Source organism: Rhinopithecus bieti, unplaced genomic scaffold (genome assembly GCF_001698545.2).
Source record: "Rhinopithecus bieti isolate Rb0 unplaced genomic scaffold, ASM169854v2 scaffold_36315, whole genome shotgun sequence".
Taxonomy (NCBI): Eukaryota; Metazoa; Chordata; class Mammalia; order Primates; family Cercopithecidae; genus Rhinopithecus; species Rhinopithecus bieti.
Window position 1 is genome coordinate 1102914 of NW_016815814.1, and position 9856 is coordinate 1112769.

The window sequence follows — 9856 nt, forward strand, 5'->3', positions numbered from 1 at the left end:
ATCTAATTATGTGGGAAGACTTAACAAATCCTGCATTGTGAGAGGACTCCTCTGGTTATGGGTAATAAAGACCCTACTCTATGGCACTGAAGCACAAAAGGGGACTTATGACTGGATCGTGTCACTGGAAAGGCTGGGGTAACCTGGCTTCAGGAATCACTGACCCAGCTTGTGTGCCTGTATCCCAGATTCTGGCACATCTGACGTAGTCCCTGTGACCCCCCACTCCATAGTTTCCCCAGAGTCTTTGGGAAGACTCTGTCTGTTTAGATACGTTGGGTCTGACCTAAGGACTTTGAGTGTTCTCAGGCATCCTTTCTCTAGGAACATAGAGTGACCAGAAATGCCAGCCAGCTTGGGCAAAGCCACTCACCTTTTCCTCCCTCTGGAACATCCAGCCACCTCGCTAGACCTGCCCAGGAGCTCAGAGCAGCCCAGGAGGGCCTCTCAGTTGTTGTCCCCTCACTGCCCTCTGGGGTCTCCAGAGCCAGCAGGGAGTACTGAGGGTCCCTCCTAGCTGCAAGCTCCAGAATTCTCTTTGGATGCCACTGCCAGGGTTACCCTGTGAATAAACTGGTTCTACTCCAAGGGTGTCACATGTGCATGATGTAGGTAGACATGGCATCAGGACTCCAGTGATCCCAGACAGAATCCCCATGACCTCCTGTGACTATCGCCAGCAGCAGCCAATCTGTGGGTCCATATGTTGGCTTCATTCCCCCAGCTTTGGGATCCTTCATAACGACAGGACATTGGTGTCCTCCTCCACCACTCCAAATGCCACAGGCATTTCTCAAAGTCCCTAGGAGTTTGCGTGTGTGTTTGGGCACAAGCCCATTACATCTTTTGCCAGTCTGGGTTAGCAATCATCTGCACCTGTTGTGCCTTCTCCTCAGGGCCCACGCCTTGCCCCACAAGCTGGTTACCCCACAGCCGCTACTCCTGAGGTACTACCAGGCTCAGTTCTTGCGCTGAGTGGGGCTGGGACCACATACCACAGGGTCACCCTCTCAATTCACTGCTCCACCATCTCCTTTCCACTAAAACTTTCTTCTGCACTAAAAGATCCTCATATCCCCTGCCATGAACACCACAGGCATCTATTTCAACAGGTGATCCCCTGTTAAACAGAGTCACCCAAGAGACCCCCAGGGGCACAGCGCTGTTTGGAGAACACCAGAGCTGGGCTCTAGTCCTCATTCTCTGCCTTTTCTTTTATACCCACATGATGCTTTCTCTGTTAATAATAATAATAATAATAATGATAATAATATCTGGGAGAACTGTTGCTTAAAAATGTAAAACAAAACTACGGTGTAAATGGAGCGGGGTCTTCATTGGAGAGTCTAACTTTGGGGGCCCTCCGCAGGAGGGGCTGATGGGCCCCAGTTAAGGTAAAGAAACCACTGACTGCCAGAGAGGAAGAGGGATTTGAGGATGGCCGAGCCAGGGAGCGTGGAGCAGCCAGGCTTTGTGGCGCGGCCTTCCACAGGGGCATGCTGGAGTTCAGCACTGAGAGCACTGGGAAGAGAGGGACAGCAATGGGCACCTCAGCCCCTCAGCAGAAGATGGTGACCGCCACAGTGGCCCAGACTCCTGGAATTTCTGAACTACTCTGTAATTGGTTGGAATTTTGGGGGTCCACAGAACCCAAAGTTCTCCAGGTGGAGCCGAACCAGAAAAATGCTACTTTGTGGTGTTATTGTGACCCCCCCCCCCCCGCGCCATATCCACCCCAGGTGGGTGTGAGCGGGGGATCGGAGTGACACAAACAAGAAAATGTAAAACAAAACCACCGTGTAAATGAGGCGCTGGTCACAGCGGAGGAGCGCCCCGCACGACAGCCTTGCGGAGACGGGCAGCGGCCACACGGGGGCAGCGCCTTCCCAGCCTGAACCAGCACAGACGCGGCGAAGGCCCCGGGAGTCGGGAGGAAGCGCAGTTAAGAGGTGGCCACGCGTCCTGGCCCTGTGCCCTTCCTTACGTTTCTCGCTCTGCGGGGCGCGCCATGCCTGCAAACACAGGGCGTCAATGGCCCTGGGAGGCTGGAATGTGGGGTGTGCAGAATCCCATCCAGCGCAGTCTAGGGCAGGACCCAAGGGACACCCTGTGGGCAACCCCCACTCTGGGTTGGTCCCCTTCAAGTTCCTCTGCCCGCTCCTTGATCTCACCCAGATCGGCCCCCTCTCCCTCAGAGAGCGGCCCCTGGGCTTCAGGCACTTTTCTAGGCCCTGGCGGCACAGTCGTCCCGGGACGCTGTCTGGAGGGCAGGGAAAGTAGTGTCCCCTCAGCGCCTCCTACCTGCCACCACTTCCACCTATGCCGGGAGCCCCAGACGCGCCTCCAGACCCGCACCCGCCGAGCTCGGTGCGGAAGAGGCTGCAGGCGCCCGGGGCCCTGCCCTCGGAAGCAGGGGTCGCAGAGGGACTCCGGCCTTGAGGTATCTCGTGTTGGCCGCACACCCGGGCGTGGCTCTGGGACCGGGAGTGGGGCAGCTGCAGAGGCGCATAGTGATCCCAGGGGGGCGTCTGGAGACCACAGAAGGGGCGGTGCTCACGGGACAGGCCACAGTCGGGCCAGCGGGGCATTCTCCGGACGGCCTCTCCCCGTTCGCTCTGCTGGGAGGTTCACGCTTCCACCCTCAGCGCGCGGCCGCCCTGCCTCGCTCTCCGGAGCCCCCAAGCGGGTGTCAAGGGCAGCCGCACCCATGCGGAAAGCTCAGTTTCCCCTCCTGTCCTTTAGGTTTCTGTGGCTTCTTTCTGCCACCGTAGCTGGAACCAGGACGTGGCCGTGGTCCGGGAGAGCTGGGCCCAGAGTCCCGGCTTCCTGCGTGAGGGGGAGCGGCTGGGAAGCGGGAAGCGGGTTCCTGGCGGCTGGACCACCGCCCCAGGTGGGCGTGTGGACTCAGAGCCTGGATTCACACACACAGAGCCCTCCTACAGCGGTGCACGCCCCGCGCGCGCTCCCTTTCCTGGTTTTTGGTGGATACAGCCTGTCCCAGGCCCACCAGTTTAAATGAGTTTAAATCCCCACGCAGCCGACTTTGAGGAGAGAATTCAGGAAGCTGGCACGGCTGCATCTCCAGCCAGAAGGTTTTGTGTTTGCACAAAAGGTTTTATTTGATTGCAAATTGCAACGTTTGAAGGCTTTATAGTTCAGGGGTTGAAGGCAGGAGAGGGAGCCTATCTGTAAATATCTTTCTCCTTAAAATGTGGTCTCTCCCGCCTCTCTTCCTTTTGGCTCCTTTCCCTTTTTTGGCACAGGAAGATGGCTGAGGTCAGCGAGGCTGGGTTGTTTCCCGGTCCACAGCGCATTAGGGACCAGAAAAGAATGTTGGCGTCTCTAAGGTGAGCTGCTGTCACCTCAGGGTCCCGGGCTGGGGGTGACAAGGGCTAAGCTAAGACGAGGCCCCTAGGTGAGTGGATTTTGCATTGATTTGGAAGTTGGTTCTGGCTATTCAAAACAGTGTGGAATTCTTTGGTGTTGAGGTCGCTTTGGAACTCGAGGTCTCACTTATGCCGGCTTCTTGCTCCAGGAGCGACGGCCCTGGTGGAGAAAGGGAAGCCGCGCAGCCTCTCAGGTGGCCAGATCTCCCTCTAACCCGCACTGGCAGCTTATCTGAGGTCTGGCTGCAGAGCTATCTGAAAGGAGCTGCGCTAGGAGATGCCAGTGGGGTGTCCCAGTCACACAAAACTGCAGGCACAAATGGGTTGACCATGCCTCAGTCTAGACTGCCCCCCTCATCGCCCACCCCAGTGCCTGACCAGCTTGCAATTACTTGACCAGTACATATGACCCTCAGCAGTCACCTGCTAATATAAGCTCCGATTTCAATCCACTTCACATGCCCCCTGCCCATGCAGGACCCTCACCTCCAACGTCCCCCGCCCCACCCCCTGCTCCAGTATGCCTCCACTTTCCAGGCCTAGCTCAGCCTGCTGTCTTAGAAGAACTGGTCGTGTGTGATCCTAGGCTCTGGACTCTGGCCTCTGCATCGTGTCAGCACGTGGTTGCCCTGGGCTGGAAGAGGGACACTGCTGTCCCTTCTGGTATTCTGGGCAAGGGGATGAGTAGGCTTTTCTCCAAGGTCCTGTAACACAGCTGAGATCAGGCTGAAATATTTAGCAGGACCATCCTGGAGGCTTGGACAAGCACAGGGCAGTGAGGTGCAAACCACCTCCCAGCATGGTGTCTGCTAGGGCCATAGGATCATCTTTGGGGAGATGAGGACTCTCACAGGCTGCCATCGTCTCCCCCCCAGAGAGAGGGCTCTGTCTACCTCTCTATATTCAGGAGAGAGGATGAGGGCTTCCATTCACCTTTGGGACAGCCTTTACTTTGTCCCCAAGCCCAAAGAGAAGAGGAAATTCCTTTTTCCTACAGCCTGGGACTCAGATCCTCTCATTTCTGTGCCTTGGTCTGTCTGTGCCTAGGACACTTGACAGTGGGGTTCATCCAGTTGCGGACAGGGAGAGGGATGGTAGCTCCATCCTCAGCGACAGCCCCACGCTGGGCCCTGCAGGCTCCACAGAGCCACCGCTGCTATCAGCACACTCGGGTATCAGCTGGGCACAGGGGATGTCAGGAGCACAGTCCATTCCTTCCCTCCACCCACCCTTGGATCACGCAGCACTCATGGCTGCCTGGAACATCTGCGTTCACTTTCCTGGAGGCTTCACAGTTACCTTCAGGGATAACGTGGGCATTTGCTTCACTCAAGATGGCTTTCCTAGAAAAGGGCAAATCTGACTCTGGGATGAATTTAGGCATCAACTCATATGGACATAAACTGCTGGATCCTTGAAGTACAGCTTATGCAGAGTTTAAAAATTCTCCAGGTATGGGTCCAAGCTAGAGCATCACTTTCCATGGCTTTCTCTCCTCTCATCTGTCTCCTGTTCTCCACCCTACTATTTGAAAGCTCCCCATTCCTCTCAAGTCTCCTACCACCCCCTTCCCCAACTGCCTGCCCTCAATTCTGGGTGGCTGCCCTAATTTGGGGTGAAGATGAAAACCAGCAGTCCACCATTCCTCAGCTTCCCATTAACTCACTTACACAAAGAGGCATAGTGGCTTCTAGCCTCTCCTTTTCTCCTGTCACACTGGAGAAGGCTCACCACCCTGCCAAACCTGGCCCTTCTGCATCTGGGAGGAGGAGGCAGGCAGCAGGAGACTCTGTAGGCCACTAAAAAGACCCTGGCTTCCATCTTGCTTGCTCTTTCCTGCTCTTTGACTTGCTCACTCTGCTGGAAGCTGGTTACTGTGTTGTGAGCTGCCCTGCGGAGAGACTCATGAGGGAGGGAGCTGAGTTCTTTGTTTCAATAGCCTGTAAAGAACTGAATTCTGCCAACAACCACATGAAGGGCTTGGAAGTGAGCCCTCTTCCCTCAGGTGAGCCTTCAGATGAGACCACATCCCAGCTGACCGTAATCTTATCAGAGACCCTGAGCCCAAGGACCCAGCTACACCAGTTCAGAGTCTTGACTCACAGGAATTGTGAGAAAATAAATGTTTACTATTTTCAACTGCAAAATTTGGGAATAATTTGTTACACAGCTATAGATAATGAATACAATGGTTCTCAGACTTATTAATTTCTCAGCCCTGAAAATTTTGGAAAAAACTGGGGATTCATATGAATTTCCCAGCTTTTTATTTTACAAAATAGATCTTAAAAAATGGCAACCACTCTTTTCTTTCCTTATTGTTGTTATAAATGAAGGATCACCATTTCATTTTAATTATTTTTTATGTAGATATTATTTTCAGTTTGGGAGGCCAAAGTAGGAGGATCACTTGAGGCTAGAAGTTGGAGACCAGCCTGTGCAACATAGTGAAACCCCATCTCAATGAAAAAGGTATTATTTTCATAGAGTACAATTTGTCTGCTTAAAATCTGAAGATCAAAAGCAGTTGCTGCAATTTCCCAGCCAACAGGAAGGGAGAGGATGTATCCATAGCAGATGTCTTCAAGGAAATAGTTTTGAAATTACACACCTAACTTTTGCTGAGATATCATTGGCTCAAAATAAGTCACATGAGCAACCTAGCTGTATGGCAGGTTGGGTAATGTAGATTCCAGTTGGTTAACTAAATGCCCACTTAAAAGCCAGGGGATTCTATTGTTGTGGAAGGAGACAGTTCTGTGTTGTCTTCTAAATTGTCAGCCTCCGCCTCTCTTCTGGATTCTATCCATCAGCATGTCATGGGCTTCTCATTAAATAAAACACCTCCTTTGACTGTACATGCTGCACACTCCTTGTTAGCACCTGCCTTTCCTCTTCCTTAAACTCTTTTTCCTTTTTCCTCACTCCCATTCACCCCTCAACCCTAGGCAGTACAGATCTTTCCTGACACTCTTCTGAGACTAGTGGTCTCCTTTGGTTGAATTCATTCTCTTCAGAGCCTCCCCTACTGACTGTCTCTATAGCTTCCAGCAGGTTTGTGGTGAAAAGAAAGAGAGATCAGACTGTTACTGTGTCTATGTAGAAAGAAGTAGACATAAGAGACTCTATTTTGTTCTGTATTAAGAAAAATTCTTCTGCCTTGAGATGCTGTTAATCTGTAACCTTAGCCCCAACCCTGTGCTCACAGAGACATGTGCTGTGTTGACTCAAGGTTTAATGGATTTAGGGCTATGCAGGATGTGCATTGTTAAACAAGTGCTTGAAGGCAGTATGCTTGTTAAAAGTCATCACCACTCTCTAATCTCAAGTACCCAGGGACACAATACACTGCAGAAGGCTGCAGGGACCTCTGCCTAGGAAAGCCAGGTATTGTCCAAGGTTTCTCCCCATGTGATAGTCTGAAATATGGCCTCGTGGGAAGGGAAAGACCTGACCATCTCCCAGCCCGGCACCCGTAAAGGGTCTGTGCTGAGGAGGATTAGTAAAAGAGGAAGGCCTCCTTGCAGCTGAGATAGAGGAAGGCATCTGTCTCCTGCTCGTCCCTGGGCAATGGAATGTCTCGGTGTATGTTCTATTTACTGAGATAGGAGAAAACCACCTTAAGGCTGCAGATGAGACTAGTACTGCTCTTTAATGTACCAAGATGTTTATGTGTGTGCACATCAAAGCACAGCACCTTTTCTTAACCTTGTTTATGACACAGAGACATTTGTTCACATGTTCTCCTGCTGACCCTCTCCCCACTATTACTCTATTGTCCTGCCACATCCCCCTCTCTGAGATGGTAGAGATGATGATCAATAAATACTGAGGGAACTCAGAGACGGTGCTGGCGTGGGTCCTCCGGTGCCAGTGTGGGTCCTCCGTATGCTGAGCACCAGCCCACTGGGCCCACTTTTCTTTCTCTATACGTTGTCTCTGTGTCTCTTTCTTTTCTCAGTCTCTTGTTGCACCTGACGAGAAACACCCACAGGTGTGGAGGGGCTGGCCCCCATCAATGTTGACACTCTTTCCTGGGATACTCTGTGTCCTTCATTTATTTGCTTTTATAGCCTGCAATGTTTTCCACATTAATTATAGTCGCTCATAGTCAGCTCCTGCTATGAATGACTCATTTTCTGCTTTCTTCTTCCTTCCTTCCTTTATTTATTTTTTTGAGATGGAGTTTTGCTCTTGTTGCATAGGCTGGAGTGCAATGCCATGATCTCAGCTCACTGCAACCTCCGCCTCCTGGGTTCAAGCAATTCTCCTGCCTCAGCCTCCTGAGTAGCTGGGATTACAGGCACCCACCTGTAATTAGCCTGGCTAATTTTTTTTTTTTTTTTTTTTTTTGTATTTTTTAGTACAGATGGGGTTTCACTATATTGGCCAGGCTGGTCTCGAACTCCTGACCTCAGGTGATCTGCCCACCTCAGCCTTCCAAAGTGCTGGGGTTACAGGTGTGAGCCACCACACTGGGCCCTTTTCTGCCTTCTATTATCTCTCAGCATTTCCCAGAGCAATCTCATGTTATTTTCTCCTTCCACTCCATGTGCTTATTCTGAGCAGATCCACTTCTAGGGTAAACCAGTTAGGATTGTGTTTAGCTGCATGTAACAGAAACCCAGCAAATAGTGGCCAGTACAAATAGGGGGTTAATTTCTAATGGAGTGGGGAGTCTCCAGGCTAGCCAAGTCCAGAGCTCATTAGGCCCCTTCTGTATTCTGCTTTGCCATCTTTCATGTGTGGCTATTTTCCCTGTGGTGCAAGATGGCTGCCACATCCTCAGGCATCACATCTGCATTCCAGGCAGGAGGAAGGAAAAGGGAAAAGGGCAGGAGGCAAAGGTAGGGTGCCGACTGAGTCTGTTACATTTTGTAAAGGTTATCTCAGGAGGCCTCCTGGTGCCTTCCACCACCGTTTCACAACCAGGTCCTGTGGCCTGCCCTAGGTACAAGAGTGTCATAGGAAATGAGTCATTTAGCTGGGCACAGTGCAGACCAAAACAAAATCAGGGGTCGTGATGTTAATAAGAAAGAAGGAGAAGGTAATAAGTGGATGGGAAAGCAGCCATGGGTGCCACCCATGACTTTAATTGGCATCTATCTGCTGACAACTCAAAAAAATCCATATCTTTTATACAAATGGCCAATAAGCACATTAAACAATGCTAAACGTCACTAATCACTAGGGAAATGCAAATAAAAACCACTTCACACTCCTTGAGATGGCCATTCTTTTAAGTAAACTCAAAACAAGTGTTGTACAGATGTGGAGAATTTGGAATTCTTGTGCATTGCTGGTGGGAATGTAAAATGGTGCAGTGTGTATGAAAAGCAGTCTGGCAATTCACCCAAAATTAAACATAGAATTGCCATAGGATCTGGCAATTCCACTTCTAGGTATATACCCCAAGGAATTGACAGCAGGGACTTGAATAAACATTTGTGCACCCATGTTCATAGAAGCATTATTCATAATAGCCAGAAAGTGGAAACCACCCAAATGTCCATTAACAGATGGATGGATAAACAAAAGGTGTGTATGCATGCAATGGAATAGAAGTGTTTTTTGTTTGTTTGTGTCTTTTGAGACGGAGTTTTGGCTCTGTGGCCCAGGCTGGAGTGCAATGGCACCATCTTGGCTCACTGCAACCTCCGCCTTCTGGGTTCAAGCAATTCACCTGCCTCAGCCTCCGTGTAGCTGGGACTACAGGTGACCGCCACCATACCTGGCTAATTTTTGTATTTTTAGTAGAGATGAGGTTTCACCATGTTGGCCAGGCTGGTCTCGAACTCCTGACCTCAGGTGATCCTCCCACCTCGACCTCCCAAAGTGCTGGGATTACAGGTGTGAGCCATTGCACCCAGCCTGAAAAAGCAACGAAGTTCTGACACATGGTACGACATGGATGATCCTTGAAGACATCATACTAAATGAAACAAGGCAGACAGATATTGTATCTGTCAAGGAAAAATATCATATGATTTCACTTATACAAGGTATCTAGAACAGGCAAATTCATAGAGAATAAAGTAGAAGGTAGAAGAGAGGTTACCAGGGGCTGGAGAGAGGGGGGAATGGGGAGTTATTGTTTAATGAGTACAGACAGACTTTCAGTTTTGCAAGATGAAGAGTTCTGGAGGTGGATGGTAGGGACGGTTGCACAATAATGTGAATATACTAACACTACTGAACTACACACTTAAAAGTGGTTCAAGGCCGGGCGCGGTGGCTCAAGCCTGTAATCCCAGCACTTTGGGAGGCCGAGACGGGCGGATCACGAGGTCAGGAGATCAAGACCATCCTGGCTAACACGGTGAAACCCCATCTCTACTAAAAATACAAAAAGCTAGCCGGGTGAGGTGGCGGCGCCTGTAGTCCCAGCTACTCGGGAGGCTGAGGCAGGAGAATGGCGTGAACCCGGGAGGCGGAGCTTGCAGTGAGTTGAGATCCGGCCACTGCACTCC

At 50.9% G+C, this 9856-nt stretch overlaps 1 long non-coding RNA gene across 1 annotated transcript in view; it reads left to right on the forward strand.

Annotated features, from left to right (window-relative positions):
* The first annotated feature begins 2355 nt into the window (after nucleotides 1-2355).
* LOC108516335 (uncharacterized) overlaps nucleotides 2356-9856 on the forward strand; it is an 83934-nt gene continuing 76433 nt past the window's right edge. Inside the window, exons 1-2 of the long non-coding RNA XR_001881771.1 lie at nucleotides 2356-2440; nucleotides 3264-3347. This is a non-coding gene — a long non-coding RNA (uncharacterized LOC108516335). The remainder of the gene's footprint in view (nucleotides 2441-3263; nucleotides 3348-9856) is intronic.